Source organism: Mustela nivalis, assembly GCF_964662115.1.
Source record: "Mustela nivalis genome assembly, chromosome: 10".
Taxonomy (NCBI): domain Eukaryota; kingdom Metazoa; phylum Chordata; class Mammalia; order Carnivora; family Mustelidae; genus Mustela; species Mustela nivalis.
The window spans coordinates 44668857-44691547 of NC_139029.1; the positions used below are offsets into that span (position 1 = coordinate 44668857).

At 38.7% G+C, this 22691-nt stretch overlaps 1 protein-coding gene and 1 pseudogene across 4 annotated transcripts in view; one reads left to right on the plus strand and one right to left on the minus strand.

Moving 5' to 3' along the window:
• The window catches only part of DAB1 (DAB adaptor protein 1), a 1133179-nt gene that overhangs the window by 609697 nt on the left and 500791 nt on the right, over positions 1 to 22691 (minus strand). The window lies entirely within an intron of this gene.
• Positions 5303 to 7514, plus strand: LOC309842197 (pumilio homolog 3-like; annotated as a pseudogene). The gene is made up of 2 exons: positions 5303 to 6319; positions 6611 to 7514. The product of its transcript is annotated as a pumilio homolog 3-like (transcript).

Consider the following 22691-nt stretch of genomic DNA (forward strand, 5'->3'; position numbering starts at 1 on the left):
CACCTCATCTCTCTAAAACCAGCTTTTGCCATGCCTCCTGCTCTGACCCTACTCTGAACTATCACCATCTTCCAGCTTGATGACTGCAATAGTAGGGTCCCTGGTTTCCTGCAACTTACCATCTCCCTTCAATCTGGTCTCAACAAAGCAGCTAGGCTAGTTCTTATATAAACAAATAAATGAATAAATGAATTAATGAAAAAACAAATAAAGTGAAGGGAAAAAAAGACAATTGATTGAGAGCAAGAGAGAGCTCAAGTCATTGTTTCCCACTGTATTCAATATAAATGTCAAAGTCCTAATCACGGCCAACACATCCCTACCTTGGTCAAGCTTCTGGCTACCTCTCCGACTGCATCCCTGACTGCGTGCCCCCATTTAATATGTACTGCCTAAGCTGGCTCCCTACCAACATGCTAGGCACTCTTCCTGCTGTGGGGCTTTTGCACTGGCTCTTCTCTCTGATTGAAAAGTCCTTCTTTTATATTGCCAGGCTTGCTCCCTCAGTGCCTTCATATCTGTGTGGAAATGATCTTCCATTATTGGATGGTCTTTCCTGATTCATCTACATCAGATTTCTGCCCACATCCCACAAGGGCTACTGCTTTGTACAACTCCAGGGAGTGGCATTCACATCACAGATGATGTGAATTGTGCCCCTTTGGAGTTGGGCAGTGTACAGCCGGGCAAGCTATACACAGTAGCACCATCTACCGCCATTTCTCCACCTGCTTTATTCTCTTCCATGGTATTTAATACCACCTGAAATAATTTATTAGTTAATTATTTGTTTATTGTCTTTGGTCCTACTGTCACGAAAGCTTCACCAGAGCAGTGATTTGGTCTGTTTTGTTTATGACGATGTCTCTAGAAATTAGAACAGCACCTGTCTTATAATAGATACTTAGTAAATATTTACTGACTGGATGTCTGACTGACCTCTGGTAAGTTCCTTAGCCTCTAGGCTTGTACCATCCAACATGGTAGCCACTAGCAAGATGAGATTATTGAACACTTGAAATATACCCAGTGGGGGGCGCCTGGGTGGCTCAGTGGGTTGAGCCTCTGCCTTCGGCTCAGGTCATGGTCTCGGGGTCCTGGGATCGAGTCCTGCATCGGGCTCTCTGCTTGGCAGGGAGCCTGCTTTCTCTCTTCTCTCTCTCTCTGCCTGCCTATCTGCCTACTTGTGGTCTCTCTCTGTCAAATAAATAAATGGAATCTTTAAAGAAAAAAAAAATGCCCAGTGGGACTGAGGAACTGAACTTTGAAATTCTTATTTTATTTTTTAAAAAGATTTTATTTATTTGCTTGAGAGAGAGTGAAAGCGAGAGATCACAGAGGGAGAGGGAGAAGCTGACTGTTACTGTGTCATTGTTGCTGCTGTAGTTGTTATTATCAAATAGAGAGTACAGGTACTTATACCAGCGACAACTTCTTATCGGTAAGTTGAGGAAAGGGTTCATTTTGAAATGGGTTTGAGCTAAGGTCTAAAAGAGAATTATAAGTAGATTAAGTAAATATTAAGAGGGAAAGTTGACAGGAGACATTGTGGCCAAAACATCCTCAAAACAAAGGACAGGATGGAGACACAACTCAGACTTGAGTCTTATCCCAAAGCCTGTGCTCTGAACCATCAGATGATATTACCTCTTAATAAACCTATATCAAGCAAAATGGTATTTAACACTCAAGAGGGGAAATTCTAGATCCTAGAAAGGGTCCATTTAACCTTGAAATAAGCAACTTCAAAATTGGATTTGATTCAGTGCTTCTCAAACTCCACGTGTAAAGATCCTTGGAGAGTGTTTTGGCCTTATTATTTGGTGTGGGAGACCTCTATATGATAATTTACAGTTTTCCTTTTATATTTTATTATAATTCTAAACATTGACATATGCATATTATAAATCATATGAATGAATACTTTGCAAATGGGCAAAGCCATGGGATTTCTATGCTGGCTTTTGTGACTATTCTGGTAATTATCCAGAGGGATGATGGTGCTGAACCCTTAATTTGAGCGAGGGACCAAGGACCATAGGAGGCACATTAAAGGGCCACATGATTTTATCTTATGTTTGTGCTTTCAAAGGATTCAATGCACAAGACTTAGCCAATCCATCTCTTTCTCAGTAGAATTAGTGCTAAGAAAAGGAGATCAAAAGAGAGAAAAGGAGGTGTTTTTGATTGGCAGAATCCAATTCAATTTTATTCAAATGCTTCAGATTATTCCAGAAAATACACATCACATTCTGCAAACTGATATGCGGCTAGGTATTATTGTGATTTTCCTTCACACTATTCATATATATATGTATATGCATGTATGTATTTACATATGAATATATATTCAAGCTGTCATAAACATATTTTACATGAGTATTTGCTACAAAATTTGGAAAATATTCTATACAAGACTTTGGGCATCATCAAATCATCTGGACTCCCCTCATGAAAAGTGTTCTTAACTCCCTGCTGCACCTGGAGGGACCATTCTAATTGGCCTCACAATATACCCAAGGGTTAAATTAATTTATGTGAACCTCACAGCTGGACAGCAGCCCAGCACTATATACTAGAAGCTGTTTGACACAATAAACCAAGAATCAGATTTTCTTGCAGCAAAAATAAATTTTTAACAACATCTCCCATTTCCACAGAGGCAGAATACAAGATATGATTTCTGTATGAGATGATTGTGATAGAAGCCTCCTCGGAGGAAGGGTGTCATTCTCTAAGTCAAGGCCCTGTCCTGCCACATTATTTAAGCACAACATGACATGGAAATACATTTAATAGGATTTGGCTACAGGCAAAAAGTCTGAGAAAAGGTACAGGGATTCTAAGAATTTGCTGCTGAGTTATGCATGGAATTCAGAATTTACTAGAATTGAAATCCTTAAGACAATCTTTGGCTCATAACAAAACAAAAACAAAACTCCTCTCAAATTTAGCTATACTAGTACGCTCATTGTAATAATACTCATCATATTCCCAGAATGAAGAAGATAAAAAATGCATCTTTATATTTATTTCACAATTCGACTCCACTGGAATTATTTTTCTTCAGCACATGTTAAATAATTGGCAGTTCACCAGAACCTTTGCAATTACATATGTATTAGTAATAACAGACAGCTGTAGCACTTGCTCAGGTATATTACTTATCTATAATTTTGCAACAATATTGCAAGGTAGGTATGATGCTCTCATCATCTTTTATTCAAGTGTTTGGAATACAATGTGGTCGTGAGTCATCTTGCACCACTCATAAAAGGGAAACCTGTTTAAGAATGGAGAAACAACACAGGAAAGAGCCTGGATCCCTGCAACTTCTTATGGAGCAGAGTATCACCCCAGCTCTGGCCAACTCTCCCAGGACTATTAGGTGTGGTAGAGAAATATGCTCTATTTAAGTCATTGTTGTTTGAGGTCTCTTTACATATGTATAAATATAAATCAATCATCTACAGTCCAGTTATTGTAGCTCCCACACAAAAGTGCAAGCTAGGTCACTTAGAAAAGAGGGAAGTTCTTATTTTCAGGCCAAGAAAATAGATATCAGTAGAACTGTTAGGTGACTTCCAGGAAGATAAAGAAAAGGTGGAAGAGCATAAAACTTCTACTGTTTAATCATCATAAGATCTTAGAGAAAATATAACATATATCTAAGGAGGCAAAGAATACAGGAAAACAGGCTAGTCATTGAATACTGACCTGGTACATAATGTAAAAGGTAGGCTGGACGAGAAAGAATATTTTCAGGGAGAAAGATAATTATAGACGTGTTAGGCACAAAGAAAATATTTATAAGGTCCTGTCTATTAAATTTTTGCCTTTTGTTAAAAAATATATTATACATTTAATATTAGTCATTTAAGCCAGTGGTCAGCAAAACTTTTCTTAATGGGCCAAGTAATATTTTATGCTTTGTGGCCAAGGGACAAAATCAAGTATAGTATATAGTTACTCATATAACCGTGTAAAACTATAAAAGCTATGACATAAACAAATGGAAAGACATTTCATGCTCATGGACTGGAAGAGCAAATACTATTAAAATGTCCATACCACCAAAAGTGATCTACAGATTTAAAATAATCCCTAACAAAATACCAAGTATTTTTCACAGAAATGGAACAAATAATGCTAAAAGTTGTATGGAACCACAAAGGACACTGAGTAGCCAAAACAATCTTGAAAAAGAAAAACAAAACAAGAGGTATCACAATTTTAGATTTCAACTTACACAAAAAAGCTATAGTACTTAAAACAGTATGGTACTGGCATACACATAGACCCACAGATCAGTGGAACAGGATAGAAAACCCAGTAATGAACCTACAATTATATAGTTAATTAATCTTTGACAAAAGAAGCAAGACTATCCAATGGGAAAAAGACAGTCTCTTCAATACATGGTGTTGAGAAAACTGGGCAGCTACATGCTAAAGAATGAAAACTGGACCACTTTCTTATACCATATACAAAAATAAACTTAAAATGGATTAGAGACTTACATATGAGACCTGAAACTACAAAAATCCTAGTAGAGAGCACAGGCAGGAATTTCTGACTTTGGCCATAGCAACATTTTTCTAGATAGATCTCTTTAGGCAAGGGAAACAAAAGCAAAGAAACTATTCAGACTACATCAAAATAAAAAGCTTCTGCATGGCGAAGGAAATAACTAAACTAAAAGACAACCTACTGAAAGGGAGAAGATATTTGCAAAGAATGTATCAGATGAAGAGTTAGTATCCAAAGAAAATAAAGAACTTCACAACTCAATACCCCCAAAATAAATAATCCAATTAAAAATGAGCAGAAGACATGAACAGACATAACTCCAAAGAAGACATCTAGATGGCCAAGAGACTCATGAAAACATGCTCAACATTACTCATCAGCAGGGAAATGCAAATCAAAACTACAATGAGATATCACCTCCCATCTGTTAGAATGGCTAAAATAAAAAATGTGAGAAACAATAGGTGTTAGCAAGATGTGGACACAAAGGAACTCTTGTGCACTAGTAGTGGGAATGCAGCCGTGGTGCAGCCATGTAGAAAACAGTATGGAGAGTCTTCAGAATGTTAAATATATAACCATCCAATGATACAGTATTTGCACTACTGGGTATTTACCCAAAAGAATACAAAAACACTAATTCAAAAGGATATGTGCACCCCAGTGTTTACTGCAGTACTATTTACAAAGGCCAAATTATAGAAGCAATCCAAGTGTCCATGAATAGAAGAATGGATAAAGAAAATGTGGTGTACATGTGCAAACTGCTATGATGGAAGTCAGAGGGAAAAAAAAAAAAAGATCACAGAAAAGGGTGCAAAGAATGATTCTGGTTCATCAAAGACATTTCCAAGAAAAGTTATCCAGGAAGGTGGCTCTAAAATCACATCAAATAACTTGGAGAAATATGCCCCAAAACCTGGGAGAAAAGGTGTAAAACAGTTCAAAAATAAGCAAGAGGATAAAATAGTAAGGAACAAATTCCAGCAGGTGAATAAATTCAATAGGAAGAGAAAATTCCAGGTGGACCATAAAAGTGATGAATCAACAGTCAAGAGCATAAATGGGGTGACTTAAAAAAAAAAAAAGAACCAAAGCAAAACAGGCAGCTGAGTGATAAAACCAACTAGAACATTGTTGTTCCAGAAAAGCAGATTTGGAAGATCTTAAGAAGAAAAAACTGTGACAAAGGAAAGAGGGTGAAGGTGATGAGTGATTTGCAGAAGTTGATTCAAGGGAAAATTAAAACCATCGCATTTTTGCACGATTCAACTTTTATGATCCAGTATGACATTCAGTATGGTAATGAAGAACGGCAAAGACAGGCTTTTGAAGAACTGTGAGATGATTTGGCCCAATTAAGTAGAGGTAAATATTCCAGAGATACTAAGAAATTTCTTGTGTAGGGGAGTAAGCCACAGATTGAAGAGATAATGAGAAGATTTAGAGGCCACGTGGGGAAGATGCTCTGGCATGCGGAAGTGTCTGCCATTGTGGAGTGTACGTACAATGACAAAGCCATCTTGGAGCAGTGGAAGGTGCTGAGGGAGGAGCTCTATGTGAGCACATTTTATAAATCAGCCAACTGCCCAGCTCTGAACAAAATATTAGAGGTCTAGCCAGGAAAAATTATGTTTATCATAGATGAAATGAAGCAGATTCTCACTCCAATGGCCCAAAAGGAAGCTGTGATTAAGTGTTCTATGGGTGCATAGGGTATTCTTGGACTTTTAAAACTATGCACCCCCAAAGCTAAGATCAGAAAGACAAATATCATATGATTTCACTTGTATGTGGAATTTAAGTAACAAAATAGAGGAACATAGGGAAGGGAAGGAAAAATAAAGATGAACTCATAGAGACAAACTATAGGAGACTCTTAACTAGGAAACAAACTAAGGGTTGCTGGAGGGGAGGAGGGTGAGGGGAAGGGGTAACTGGGTGATGGGCATTAAGGAGAGCACCTGATATAATGAGTACTGGGTGTTATAAGAAACGGATGAATCACTAAATTTTACCTCTGAAACTAATAATATGCTATATGTGAATTAAATTGATTTTAAATTTAAAAAATAAAAAGAGATTGAAGCCATCTGTGAAGCAGTGATATATGTGGCACATACAAGATGGCGCTAGAGTGGCCGTTTGCTGTCTGTGACATACATTTGAAGGACAGGAAAGTGGCTGTGAAAATCATCAAGGCTTATGTTGAAAAGGTGGCTAATGGCCAGTACTCTTATTTGGTCTTACTGGTGGCATTTGATTGTATTGATGGTACCAAATTTGTGAAGCAGATAATCATATCAGAAATTATTAATTTCTGGCTTAACATAGTAAATGACAAATATAGAAGAATGGTTCTATTGTATTAACTGAGCCCCAGGGATCCTGCACATACAGTATAAGAAGTTATTGAGGTTCTGCTGAAAGGAGGTGGAAACACACACAGTAAGAAGGATACAGAGTTCTGCCCACTAGAGCTCTGCAAGTCCATCTCTCCAGTTTTGTTAAGCTGCCTTCAAGGACTAGCCCAAGAGGTGGTGTTACATGAGTCTGCATGTGTGTTGGTGTCTGACATTCTGGGAGCCACCACTGGAGACATCCAGCCTGTCATGAATGCTGTTGCCAGCTTGACAGCAGGAGAGTGACATCCAGGTGGCAAAGACAGAGAGCTTCATGTTGTAGAACACCTGCAGGAGATCTAGTTCTGAAGTGCTTAATAGAACAAGAGAAAAAGATGAAGGGAAGTGGAAGAGAATGTTGTTTTGCAGAAACACTTGCAGAGTATGTTGGTTGAAGAACATGAAGTCCTGGGCTAATGTAAAACCAAGGAGCCATTATTCTTTCTAGCCCTCTCCAGAGTTCTGATAAAGAAGTTGCAAACAAAGTCAAGGCTGAACTGAAAGGCCTGATTCCCACATTGGAGAAAAACAAAGAACACCAGCAAAGGAATAGAAATGATACTTGAAAAACTGGCTGCATAGTGAAAACAGTTAAGAACAAGATAGAATCATTTTTCTTGTTCTCTTTTCCCAGTATGGAAAAGAAGGGCTAGGATCCATCTTCGTGGGAATCTGGGTCCTCTGTATAGGTGTTTCTTCTATGTACAAGAGTCTATTTATAATACAGTTCTTAAAAAAAAAGTTGTAGTTATATGTACATATACAATGTAATATTATTCAGCAATAAAAAGTATCAAACCTTGCCATTTACAACAACATGGGTGGAGCTCAGAGTACTATGCTAAGCAAAATAAGTCACTCAGAGAAAGACAAATACCACATGACTTCATTCATATGTGGAATTTAAGAAACAAAACAAACATACAAAGGAAAAAGGAGAGAGAGAAAGGCAAACCAAGAAACAGACTGTTAACTAGAGAGAACAAACTGATAGTTTCCAGAGGGGAGGTTGGCGGGGGTATGTGTGAAATAGATGATGGGGATTAAAGATCATACTTACCCAGATGAGCACTGAGCAATGGATAGAATTGTAGAATCATTATATTATCTATATGTTAACTATACTGGAATTAAAATTTAATAAAAACTTAATTTAAAAAATGTAAAAACCATTCTAAGCTTGGGCCTCCTACCAGATTTCGTCTTCAGGCTGTTTGTCCACTCCTGATTTAGACCAATGAAGCAACAGAGTAATAAGAAGGCAAACTGAGTAAAGAAACCTGAAGTCAAAATAATTAAAAATGAGTGTGTGGTTGATCAGCTTTTGATAGGTTCTCATTTATTAGAAGCCCAGATTCCTTCATGTGACCTTTTGTAAGGTTATCCAGGCTGCCATGTTGATCTCATGTACAGATCCATCAGAATGCTCATTATTTTCTAATCACCATTAGGCCTATGTATCTTTATGCTTCTTCCTTTGCCCTCCCATGCCTTACTTGCCTAGATAATTCACTTCTAGATTAGATCCTGTTGACACACTCCCTCATATGTATAGCCTTTTCTAGATGCTGCCACACCTCATGCTCTAAGTCAATATCACTCTTCCTATGCTTTGATGCTACTTTGTTCATGCTTCTATCATATATCTTTCTTGTGTACTAGATATGATGATTTAAACATCCGTCTTCCCAGAGTATAAGCAGGGACTAGGTTTTCCTTCAGCACTATGGACAGTGTGCACCCCACAGCTATACTCACTGAAAATATTTACCGAGAGTCTCTTTTGTGTGAGGACTGTGTTAAGCTCTTGCATTCATTATCTCATTTAATTCCCATAGTGCCCATCTCAGATAACTTCCTCATCTCAAAAAAATTAAATGAATTTCTCATGGTTTCATAACCAGGAAAGTGACAAAGCTTGGACTCAAACCCAATTCTGATGGACCCCAACATCCATATTCTTGAACTGTTACATTGTCTCATCGATTATTGAATAAGCAAATGAAACCTGTAACTTGAATTAGGCTAATATTCCCTGCTGAAGCATCTCTAGGATGTTTTAATTTTCTAAAAAATGCAAATGGCTCATAGTTAATATTATAAGTATTCAGGGGTAGAAAGAACCTAAGAGATCAACAGGCCTGACCTAAGATCACACAACTTAAACTCCAACCTCCTGTTTAGTCTAGGACTTTCTGCATCATGTTTTGACCTTTCCAGCACTTTCACAAGGCTGTCTGTCCCCTAGAGTCAACCTCATCTCACACCAATGAATTGGCAGACTCAATGTTAACCTTCAGAATAAATGGTAAAATGAGGTCTTTACAGTGAGTTAAGATGAGTTTGGCTCTTCCAATTGCATAGACATTCATAAAATAAACAATATTGCCTTTGGCTTCATTTTGAAATAACATCTTAGAATAGGTTGTTCATTCATTCTTTCATTCATTCATTCATTTGCCAGAGGGAGTGCTATAGAGAGTGAGAATACAAGCAGGGGGAAAGGCAAGCAGAGGGAGAAGCAGTCTCCCTGCTGAGCAAGGAGCCCAATGCAGGAGTCCATCCCAGGATCCCAGGCGGGATCATGTCCTGAGCCGAAGGCAGATGCTTAACCAACTGAGCCACTCCCCAAATCTTAGTGTAGGTCTGATGATTTTCTTCAGGATCGCTTTGTCCTCTGCCTATGGGCTTATTCATGTAGGATTTATCACAATGCATTGTCTTTGGCTATTTATTAATCTGTCTCTTGCACTTGATGCTGAGCTCTCCAAGAACATGGACCACACTTGAATCCCTATTGCCTGGCACAGTTTCTGTCACAGAACTGGTGAATATCTGTGAAGACTTACTGACTTGCTGAATTGAGGTTGGACCCAAGAGATGTGGCAAAGGGAGATCAACAGGGTGGCTTGGCTTCTGGTGTGTGTGTGTATCTGGAACTCACTTAAGTCATCATTGCCTACTTCCCTGTTCCAAAAGATTTCCCTTGAAAAGTTGTTAGAAAATGGCTGTGAGTGAGACTTCGACAGTTTTTTTTTTTTTTTCTAGGCCTGAAAATATTAGGAAAATCCAGGTGGTCAAATTCAGTGTAATCAGTGTTTTTCAGGGAACATTGTGGATGGATGAATGCAAGCTGATTATACAGTAAATATTTAATTTTAGATTCTGATTATTTCATATTGACATTTCAGAGCAGTAAATATTTTTATGCTGAATTCAGCCTACACCATGAAAATAACTCCCTCAATGGCAGAGTCTACACATGTAATTGTATAATTTAATACTTTCATTTAAAACATTTCTACTTTTAAATATCTTTTAGATTTGAAAAAAATAATTTCTTATCTAAGAAGGCTCAACCTTAGACTCTCTGGGCCCGAGACTAATTAGTATTTCACTAGGAAAATGGAAGGCTCATTTTCTGAAGATGACTCTTTTGATTTGGGTATTTTCCATTCTCCAGTGCCAGTCAAACCCTCATGGAACAGCCATGGAAGAGTTAAAAGAGAAACCTCCATGGAGGGATATTAGCTGGGTAGCTTTTGCTTTTGCTCAAAAAAGGTGGTTTAAGACATTTACTGTTAGGAACAAGAAGAACCCTAGAGGATGGTTAAGGAAATGCTTGTGGTGAAATAAGTGGGCAGGTTTTTGGAAAGAACCAGCTGAGAAGATTTTCTACATTATGTGTGTGCTGGGGGTGGGGGATGTGTTAAAAAACCATCTGGTCTCTATAAACTCATAAGTAATTCTGTCTCAAGTATTTATGAGCATTTTATAGAAGGCATTTGAAGAACGCTTCCCCATTACAAGTCTAGCACATCTCCTAATCTCTAGCAGTTGAAAAAGGCCCAAGAAGCGATACGGTGAGATAGTGTCATTGCCATTTTATAGATGAGCAAACTGATGGTCGGAGAGGCTGGGTGACTGAGTCAAATGTTACATCTAGCAAGAGTTATCAAGAAACCCTTCTTTTCCCTCACTTTGAGTTTTTTTTAGGTGCTCTACTGGAATTTCTTCTAGCTTTTTCACTGAACGAACTCCTAGAGAGGTGAACTGATCTGCCTAAAACATAAGTAGTTGAAGTTTAACTAGTCATGCTCTGATGGTCCCTACTTGCCTCCTTGTCTTTTGGGAGCCATCAGTCTTGCAGAAGTGAGGCATTCTCCTCTGTTGCATCATGACATCAGTCTTACCTGGTCCAGAGGTTAGCCTAATTCTGGGATTTCTTCAGTGGGTCTGTTTCACTAATGGTATAAAGCCACACCCTGGGGCCTGTCTTCAATCATTCATATAGATGATATTTTGGCCTCATATATATTCTTTAAATTTTTTTTTTAATTTAAATTCCAGTTAGTTAACATGCAGGTGTTATGTTATTTTCAAGTGTAGAATCCCATGTAATCAAGACTTCCATACAGCTCCTGGTGTTCATCACAAAAAGTGTACTCTTTAATCTCCATCTCCTATATTACCCAACCTCCACTCAACTCCATGTGTATATTTACACTCAGAACTCAGCAGGGAAGAGAGGTGTGACCTAGACTCCGAAGAAAGTAACTAGCAGGGTTAGGATTCAAATTCTTCAAAGCTCATGCTCTAAAATCACTTCTCTAGTGGCAGCAACATTAACAATCACAAAATAATAATCTATAGGTTTCTTCCACATTTTCCAGTCTTTATAGTCGCTAGTTTGGGGTCCTGTTACAAATTTTGGCTAATGACCTGTGAGCAAACATGTTATGTGTTAGTTCTCGGTAGGCATGGTTCAAAGCAGGTGTCCCTTTCCATTGTGACACCATCCTCTCCCTTCAAGAAGTAAGGAGCCCAGAGATCCTGGATCCTTAAGAGGCCATATGGAGCAGCCTGTGTTCCCTAATCACAATAAGGTTCTTGTGAGTAAGGAAAAGAAAACTTGACAGGTCTATCTTCTATCCAGAGAGTTGAGAGTTATTTAGCTTCACACTTATTTAGCATAAGTCAAGCCTCAGTAATGCATCTCACAAGGAAGTGATCAAGGGAATAAAGGCCAACGTAGATAGGGACACGTGAACACAAGGCTCACCCAGCAACAGCACAGCAAATAAGGGATCTCTGCAGAGTCTTGATAAAACAAGCATCAGCCTACTCATTTCTTAATAAGGGCTTTCCTAATACATTGGCTAATATGATATATCTTACACCATGACTAAACTCGAATCTCTTTGAGGACAAAGATGATACCATTGCCATCTCTCTGTCCTCAGGGCCCAGCGCAGTTCCTGGGGACTGTCAAATTGTCAGTCTATGACTGTTGAGCCGAAGCAGAATGAAGCATTGGTAATGAATACCAGAGCTTCAGTGGACTTATTATGCTTTTGTATTATTTGTAATTATCATTAGCATAAATTATACATCTATTCAGCATAAATATATACATATATTTTTGTTTAAGTTAACTATTTAGTAAACTGAATGTAGTTCATTATATAATAATCAGTCTTTTATTTTAAACAGGCATTTTGTGTTTGGGAGGTCAGGCCCATCCAGGCAATTAATTCAGATTGCCCAAGTAAGGGGAGAAATAAAAGCTTTGTGTTTTGAAGATCATTAACAAAATTATCCTAAGACTCAAGAGGAGATAGGGAGAAATTTGGAGCTGGAAAATTTGGACAGTCAAGCCAGTAGTAGAGCAGCACCCAGAAATGGAGAAGATGGCTTTGGGTGGTAATAACTGTGAGGACCAAGGGCTAAGAACTGGAGTAAGGGTTACCACTGAGGGCATCTGGGGTGGAACAGGCATTTAAGGAGTAGAGTGGAGCATGCATGAAGACAAGCCAATGAGCACAACATATAAGCCAGGAGACACTGTTAAAGCATGGAGGAGCAGTGTGGACAGATGAAGGAAAAGCAGAGCTCTTGCCATGCTGAAGACCATCTACAAGGTGATCAGGGAAGACCTGTTTCAGCTGGCAGACAAGGGGGGCCCTTCCCTGTGGTGGAGGGAAGAATTTCTGTCTACCAATTTAAGACCCAGTGTTCTTGGAAGTCTGGCAGCTAATAGGGATGGTGGAACTCCAAGACAGTAATGCTGGGTTTTATAACCAACCTGGAGGAAGGAGGCAGTCTTTGATTCAAATTGGACAAATGAAAAAGATGATAGCTCTTGTATGCCAAGATTTTGGAGCAATTCATTCCTGTTAACATTTTTAAAGTCTTGTTGTAGGCTCATTGGTGGGATTACAAAGAAACATTTGACAAGACCCTTGACCCCAAGAATCCACCCAGCTCCCTGGGAAACAAAGAGGTATACAGAAAAACATTAAAAAAAAAAATTAAAAAACATTAAAAAAATTACAGGCATAGTAATCCTTTTTTTTTTTAAAGATTTTATTTATTTATTTGACAGAGAGAAATCACAAGTAGATGGAGAGGCAGGCAGAGAGAGAGAGAGGGAAGCAGGCTCCCTGCCGAGCAGAGAGCCCGATGCTGGACTCCATCCCAGGACCCTGAGATCATGACCTGAGCTGAAGGCAGTGGCTTAACCCACTGAGCCACCCAGGGGCCCCAGGCATAGTAATCCTTAATCCCATAGAAAAATTCCAAAGTTCTCAGCTTGTTTACCTTGACTATTGTGAAAAATATGCCCCAATCTACAACTCTTCTATTTTCTACCATGAACTTTCCTCTTGTCCATTCCAAGCTCTAGTTAAAACTGGTGAAGTTCTTCTTGATCCCCAAATATGCCATGTTTTTTAACAGATTTTTCTCGCTATTTCTTCCTTCGTTTGCCTAAGACATTCTCACTCAACCCCCAAGATCTAGTTATGATGTCTCTCCCTTGATATTTTTCTGATTCTCTCAAGAGAAACTGGGAGATACACAGAGAGAGATACAAAGAATATTAGTATTACTAAACTCATATTAGGTGCTTGTCACTGCCACCGTCTGAATTGTGTCCCCTAAGAAGTCATATGTTGAAACCCCCATCCCCCAGTGTGGCTGTATTTAGAGACAGAAACTGTGAGAAGATAACTAAGAATAAAGAGTCTTCAGAAAGATTAATGGTCTTCAAAAGGAGTCACCAGAGAGCGCTATGAGAGACACAGCGAGAAGGCTGTCATCTGCAAACCAGGAAGAGGGCTGTCACCAGAATCCAACCTTGCCGACACCCTGATACCAGACTTCCAGTTTCCAGAACAGTGAGGGGAAAAAAAAAATCTGTTGTGTAAGCTGTCTAGTCTATGGTATTTTGTTATGGCCGTCTGATCTGACAGAGATGGTCACTGTGCCCTTTTATCTATATTATATCCTTCAGTGACCCTAACCACCTGAATAGGCATCATTTCCCCCTTCTACAAAGAGGAGAGCAGAGCTCTGAGAGGTGAAATAATGTGCCAGTAGGCATAGAGTCGAGTTCTGAACGTGGGTTTGTGTGACTGGAAAGGCTGGACTCTTCCTACTCCATGTGCCTATATAATAGGCCTTCCTCTGGACGGCCATCATGGTACCTGGCATGCCCCTGGATGATAGCAGTCTTCAAACCACATGGCAATGAGCTGTTTTCTCTGCTAAACCATATAAGAAAGTGTTAGATTTTATTTATTTATTTATTTATATTTTTTTACCTAAGAGAATCTGAACAACAGAACTGATAGATAATTAGAATGAATAAGAGGTATTCTCATCAACTGTTACAGAAACCAGAGGCACGGGGAAAATCCTTTAAGCTGGGAAGACTATGCTTTTAGCCAAAAAGAGAAATATGTATTGAGTATTCATTCCTTGCCAGGGACTGTTATTTGCTGGGAGCAAAGAAGAATAAGAGATCATACTGGCCCTTGAGGAACTCACAGTTGAGCAGAAAGAAGACATTAAATGTTAATTTTCGGTTCTCATGTGTCATCTGATTGGGATCTGGCTGGGTGTGTAGGAATCAGCCTTGGGTAAGCACTGGAATCGTCTAGGAAACTTAAGAAAACACTGAAGGCTGCAGCCCACTTCCAGAGATTTTTATTTAATTAATCTAGGCTACGGTCTGGCTATTAAGAGTTTCTGAGTGATTCTGATGGACATCCAGGGTTGAAAATCAGTGGGCTGGGAACCTAGAAGGAACAGGGGGGTTCCAGGTTTAACAGAAAGACAGAGAGAGAGAGAGAGAGAGAGATTGAGAGAGTCAGACAAGTGCAACAAAGCAGAGGCACTGCATAAGCAACAATCACTGCCATTCTGCATTTAGGAGCATTTAACAAGTGCCCATATTGTGCAAAGCACTGCAGAGGAACTATTAATACAATTCAGAGAGTGTGCATTAAGAGCTAAAACAAACAACACAAAAAATCAAATACCGCTGTTTATTTAGTGAATGTCTTTCAAGGGGCTGTAAGTACTAGAAAGACATTATCTTAATAAGCTCCCATCAACTCTGCCAGGTAGGGGGCAGGTTAGGCTTTTATTAAATGATGCCCTATTGAAGTACATTCTTTGCTTGAATCAGAAACTAATGTAATGTATACTATGGGGACCAGCTGCACTTAACATCATAAGAGGCATAACTCAGCATAGCACAAGAATGTCCCTAAAGACCTGACCTCAGGGGAAAGGCTGGGAAAAGAGGCCTGAAGGGAGGTAAAGGGTAACTTTGAAGGGAAAACAGAAGCGATGAAGTAGTAATAATACTTTATTATTATTCAGCCTTACAACGCCAGGTATCTTGGTTTGTTTTCCATGTATCATCTATAGTACTCATCCTGTGAGGCAGGGGCCCCACTTTATAGAAGAAAAATGGGGAAAAGACAAGTTAAGTGACTTGTCCAGAAGCAAAGAGCTTTCAAGTGACCAAGTTAGATTTTGAATCTAGGACTGATCTGAATGAGACTTTATAGCCAGTTCTCTTAACTTTAGGCATTCTTTTAAGGGTGGATGAGGTGGGGAAACAAAGTGCTGAGAACAAGGTAAGCACACACACACACACACACACACACACACACACACACTAAGATTTCCCTGCAAGCCTTGAAATTAGAACGGGTTCTGTAGGTGGTTGATGAGGATTGTTTTGTGAATGAGTAGGCAGCTGATAGCTAAAGATGTCTATTAACTGTTGAATGGGCTGCAGAATTCAGAACAAGAGCTGTGGAAGGGGTTGCAGGTGGAAGCTGAGGAGAGGCATTTCATCATCTTTAGCCAACCCAAGAACACTGTTGACAGTATTTAGGCCAGGGCCATGGAATCAGAAGGGAGGGGAAATGAGTGGTTACTAAGCATTAGCCATTGAATTAATGTTAAAGTTTGTGTGTTTGTGTGTGCGTGTGTTTTTAAGATTTTATTTATTCACTTGACAGAGATCACAAGCAGGCAGAGAGGCAGGCAGAGAGAGAGGGGGAAGCAGGCTTCCTGCTGAGTAGAGAGCCTGATGCAGGTCTCGATCCTAAGACCGTGAGATCACGACCCAAGCCGAATGCAAAGACTTTAACCCACTGAGCCACCCAGGCGCCCCTAAAGTTTTTGTTTTGTTTTCATCCAATAAAATCTAACAGCCCTTGGGTTCAGCACACATGCATACCTGATGTATTCCATGACATCATACATATTACCATATATATAAAATAAAGTGGGAGAGTAAGATAATTTTCAGCCTAAGTCTTTGGGAATAACAATAAGACACAGAGTTTCTGGGGTAAGCCCAACACTATCCCATGTCTTCGTTTTTCATGTTTAAGGTATTATTTATTGTGTACTAACCAAGAATCAGAAATTGTGCTAAGTGCTTTAAATATATCATCTCATTTAGGTAATACAATAAAATCTTGATCTCAGAATCCCTCTGAAACTTCTAAGAGAGAATCTTTCCTTGCATCGTTCTGGCTTCTTGTCCTTTACAGGCAATCTTTGGTGTTCACTGACAGGCAACTACATAACTCTAGTCTCTGCCTTTGACATCACATGGCATTCTTCCTGGTTTCTTTATATGGCTATTTTCTTATAAGAACACTAGTCATATTGGATGAGGAGACCACTCTACCCAGGTATGACCTCATCTTAACTAATTACATCTGCAATAGACCTACTTCTAAATAAGTCATCTTCTGAGGTACTGGGGATTAGGACTTTACAAAATATTTTATTGGGGGGACATACTTCAACCCATAACACTATTATTTATGAATTTCTAAGTGGCCAATGAGGATATTAGGGAAAGTGGATGGAAGGAATGGGAATTTATTCAATAAGTAAATTTTAAAAAGGAGAAACATTGGTTCCAAGGTGGCAGGAAGAAATTTGGATTGATCCCTTTTCCCTTTTAGAATTACATTAAAAACATGGTGAGGAAATAAGAAGGTTATAAACTCAAACTATGTCAAACATAGAAAGGAAATCTTCAATAGGTGAGAGATTTAAAAAAATCTCTGAAAAACAGAGAGGATAGAAGCTGATTAGTGATGAATGAAGAGTCTGCGTGTACTGTAAAACTCTTGAGTTTCCAAATCTGAGGAAACTGAGGGACAACAACAACACCAACAACAATGAAGGGGAAGATCATAGATCTATAGCCACAGAAATACTTAGGAACCAGAAGACGATTTTTAAAAAAAGTAACTAAAGTATTTGAGAAGATACCATAACCATAAAACAAAAGATGCACTTAAAAAAAAGTAAAAATAAGAACTCTTAGAAATTAATAACATGCCTGCCAATAAAACAATAAAAGAAAAGAAAAACCTATCATAGAGTAAGAGAATAAAGTTAAGGAAATTAGTTAAACCAAAACATTCTGAGGAAACATGAGTCTTATTTTTTTTAATGAGTCTTCTTTTATATCCTGACACTTTACTGAATTCCTGTACAAGTTCTAGCAGATTTGGAGTGAGTCTTTTGGGTTTTCCACATATAGTATCATATCATCTGCAAAGAGTGATAGTTTGACTTCTTCTTTGCCGATTTGGATGCCTTTAATTTCTTTTTGTTGTAATGAGTCTTATTTTAAAATTCTTTCCTAGTCAATTAAAAGTGAGGGTAGACTCTGACTAGGCAAGGGATCAGGAAGTTCATCTGCCTTTCTTAGGATGGTCTCTTGTAAAATAAAGTAGTAAGCCAAGAAAGACAATGACCTGAGACCCAAATAACAGAATATACTATCCCTGAAAGTCATAGGACAACAGCTGGAAAATTTCAAAGTCCAGATTGGCTCAGGAGTCAATGGTGAAGGAGATCACCAAGTAAAAACAAGGGGAGGTTGAGGTAGACAAGGTGATGGGGTCTGAACGATTAAATAGTATCATCTGGGACTTGGGAAATGTTGGTACTAATCAAGGCAATTGGTTGAGTGTGAAAAAGTTGATTTCCTTGAAACTCCATGCTGAAGTTTTTCTTCTCTGAGTGATACAAGGATTGAGACAGAGTATTTAAAGCAAAGGAGGCTTAATCTGGACAAAATACTAGCTCCACTGTGAACACTATTACACAGCAATAATCATTCAGGTTCCATGATTCATTTTTAAGTTTTGGGATAAAACTACCAATAACTCACTGAAGGCTTAGTCATCATTGCAGGACAGAGTACAGATGTTACCAATTTTGGATGTGGGAGTGAAATATGGGTGGAAGGGTGAGCTTAGCAAAAGCATCATCTTACAAAACAGGGAGGTGAGGTAGACTGGCTATGGATGATGGGACAATAAATGGATGTGAACTATGCTGTAAGGAAAGAAGGTAACCTGAGGAGGAACCAAGAGTGTATACTGGAAGGAGTGGGTTTATGAAATGGACAAAATCCTCTCTGGTCACACTGCAGGGATGCCCAGATAATATAGATACAATAATTAAGAATATCATCAGCACTGCTTATTTAGATGCATAGAGGTACCTGCAGAAAGCCAGTGTCCCCACTCCAAAACACAGGATTAAAAGTAGTTACCTCTGGAGAGTGGGGCTGTGGGAAGGAGGGAGGCGGGGAATGTGGCTTTTCATTATAAGCCTCTCTGTCCTTAGGATTTTCTTCAGTGATATCCATGCAATACTTTCATAAGATAAAAATATACTACAATGTTTTCATTTTAGGACATTGTAGTATATTTTTATCTTATGAAAGTGGAAAGTGGATAGTGGATGCTTCTTTTAAACCTGGTTCTCCAGGTTTAAAATTTCAAACACTTTTACAAGTATCAGAAAAATATAATGAACCCTCATTATCCAACATCAACAATGTGCGACTCATGGCCAATTCTATTTCTTCTATAACCTCACCCATTTCTCCCTCCATATTATTTTAAGGCAAACACTGCATATTATTTCATCCCTAAATATTTCAGTATGTATATCTATAATATATAAATTATTTTATTAACTTAAGTATGCACTATTATCATACCTTAAAAAATTCCTTAATTCTGACAAATACCTAGTAAATGCTCAAATTTCCATTATCTCCTAAAATTTTTAAAAATAATTTCAATATGTAAATCATTTTCTGTTTTCAAATTTAACAAAAAACTCTTGCATAAAAAGAGGGGGAAATTTAATCTGTATGATTGCACAGAACAGAACTAGAGAAAAGTTTCCAGCAAAAGATAAGGAAGGAGTTTACAATTAGGAAAACCACTGGAATGTGCTGCCTTTGGAAGTCTTAAATCCATGTCCTCTAAAAAGGCAAATGAAGCCTGGATGACCAGTTGTCTTAGGAGGGAGATCCCTCCCCCCACCATGGCCTCTAATAACCCCGCATTCTTCAATTTTAAAGACATTTGAATTCATATAGAACCATTATACCTAAGAACTATTTGCTCTGTGAACACAATTTTAGTGTACTTGGAAGTTGTTGTTGTTGTTTTTTCTTTTCTCTTTTCTCCCTCTTCCTTTGTTCTTGTATCTCACAGCTTAACCATTTCCCAAGATTCTGCATTGTCTTTAGAAGCCCTAACGTCCCACAAACTGTAAATCATTTCAGGTCAGAGATGTTATCTGCGGCGTTGTTGACTCCCCCCAACTGAGCACATCGTGGATGTTTCTTTTAAACCTGGTTCTCCAGGGAACAGATCTAAGACCCAGAGGTCTGCAGGCAGGGGCTGTGCCGAGAACTGCTCTCTAACCATATCTATAAGAGAAATGGTAGGTAGGAAAGGGGCAGAGAGACAAGATGAAGTGTGACACACTAGAAGAGAAGCCTCAGCTGACGCTACAAATAGCTTTGGGGTTTGGATGCTTTCATAATTGTTTCAAATCCAGGAAGGGTGATGGATCATTGTGTCCCACCCTCATCAACCAGTCATTGAAGACAAGCTACCTCTTAAGGCAAAGGATTAATCCTGGGCCAAACAACTCCCCTTATGCCAAGGGCAGTATCTTACATTTCCAGCACCTGGGGGCATATGAAGGCCACAGTTCTAGTTCTAGTGGTGGGCTCTGAGCAGAGGACCTGCACAATGCTCAACTGGTGTTGGTCTAACTGAACTGCATAGTCAGAGCTCTTGCCTGCCGCTGTTCCCCAGGAGCCCTGCACTTGAGCATGATCTTTTCATTCTTCTTGGAACATGTTAGTGGCCTTCAGGTTAGGCCACTCCAGAATGTGCCAGTTTGCCATGAGGATTATCTCAAGCTGAACATGATCAAGGCCTAACAGATTTAAGAAGAACGTCTTACATCCACCTTAACTGCCTAAAAGAGTTTAGAGAAGGTGCCTGTACCAGAAAGAGAGTTATTACCTAAGATAATTATTTTTAGATTAAAACAAAACAAAAAAACTTCTCCAAAGGACATGACAAACATTTATTTATCAAACATTTGCTCTTCCCACCTTCCTGAGAATTGTTTTCCTCTCCTTTGATGTCCCAGACCCCCACCCACTTCTTCTTAGCTCAGGATCGCATGTAAATCTCAATTACCTGACTGTTGGGAAGTACTTACATACTGTAATTAAATTTGTTTTCCTCTTGTTAATCTGTCTGATGTTAATTTAATTATTAGACCAGCCAAAGAAGCTTGAAGGGAAGAAGGGAAAACATTTTCCTCCCCTACAGTGTGATTGCTTCCTTTTTACCTTCTTCAGGTGTTTGCATACTCTATGATACCTGACTGATGCCTTTCCTTTCTTTTCAGCCTGGATTTTCCAGAGCACAATTTCTGGTCTTGAATCCTGAATTCTCCGGCTAATTTATCACTATGGTACTATACGTCCTCTTCTTTTGAGACACTTTATAAAGTCTTGCAAATACAAATAATAACAATAAAAGTTAAAGAAATTCCTGCTCACATTTTGAAGCCCCCAACCAAAAGTCAGCTTCTCTGTGAAATGTAACTGTATTCTCACTTGGCAGAGCTAATGTCTGCCAACCATAGCATTCACATATCTTAGATGATTATCTGGTGATGAATCTTTCTTACTGGCCTGCAAACTCCTCAACTCATGGTTTGTTGATTTGCTTCTTCTATGCCTAGCATGGTTCCTAGCATTTAAAGATGTCCAATAAAAGCTCTAGCACTTGAATGAATTAATGAATGAATCAAAATCTGGAATCTTTCTTATGGAACAAATTAGGTTATTTTTACCATTTCCCCGACATTTCATAATTGTTGCTAATGTGGTTCACAAATAGAACTAGGAAGTAAACACTGGGATAATAAGCCTGCCTTGGATAGTTCACCATATCAGACCAGTAGGCTCATGTTTTAAACAAAAAAGGGGGGGAGGGGTTATAATTGCTACTAAAGCTTTAGCACAATCAATTTTAATTATCATTCCTTGTTGTAAGAAATGATAAGGTATCCATCATTATAATTGACAGTGTTGACAATTAGTTAAAGTCATTAACATCTCAAGACCTAAGATAATACAAACTTTGCAGAATTTTAAAGATTTGGAAGAAAGGTAGAATAAAGTTAGGAATTTCCTTCAGTTTTGCTTGGGCTCAACAAACATACCCTGTGAATGATTACTTTCATTTTCTTGTGATGCTTGAGAAAGTTAAAAACTGCCACTAGCCTGTCCCCTTTCCTTATTATCCACTCTGCTACCAGGTAAACTACTCTATATATGCAAGTTTCAATGTGTCACTCACATACGTTCAGGGTGGTATGTGAGGGTTCCCCCCCTGCCCACCAGAAAGAACTCAATCCCCTTTGCATTAGATTCAAAGCTCTTGAATTTCTAGCTCCATCTCTTACATGCTCCATCTTCTTTGTATTCCTCTCCCACCTAAATATCTACAGGTTATTCCTCTTAAGCACTTTGGTCTTTGGTGCTTCTGTGACTTTGCATAGACCGATCTCCTTGTCTTAAATACTTTACTTTTTTTTTTTTTTTTTTTTTGCCTGACAAACTTTTCCTCTTAAAATGCTATTCAACGGACGAATGGATAAGGAAGATGTGGTCCCTATAAACATATACACTATGGAGTATTATGCCTCCATCAGAAAGGATGAATACCCAACTTTTGTATCAACATGGATGGGACTGGAAGAGATTATGTTGAGTGAAATAAGTCAAGCAGAGAGAGTCAATTATCATATGGTTTCACTTATTTGTGGAGCATAAAAATTAACATGGAAGACATAGAGAGATGGAGAGGAGAAGGGAGTTGAAGGACATTAAAGGAGGAGATGAACCATGAGAAACTATGGACTCTGAAAAACAATATGAGGGTTTTGATGGGGTGGGGGTGGGAGGTTGGGGGAGCCTGGTGATGGGTATTATGGTGGGCACGTATTGCATGGAGCACTGGGTGTGGTGTATAAGCAATGAATTCTGTTACACTGAAAAGAAATTAAATTTAAAAAAGAAAACATTTT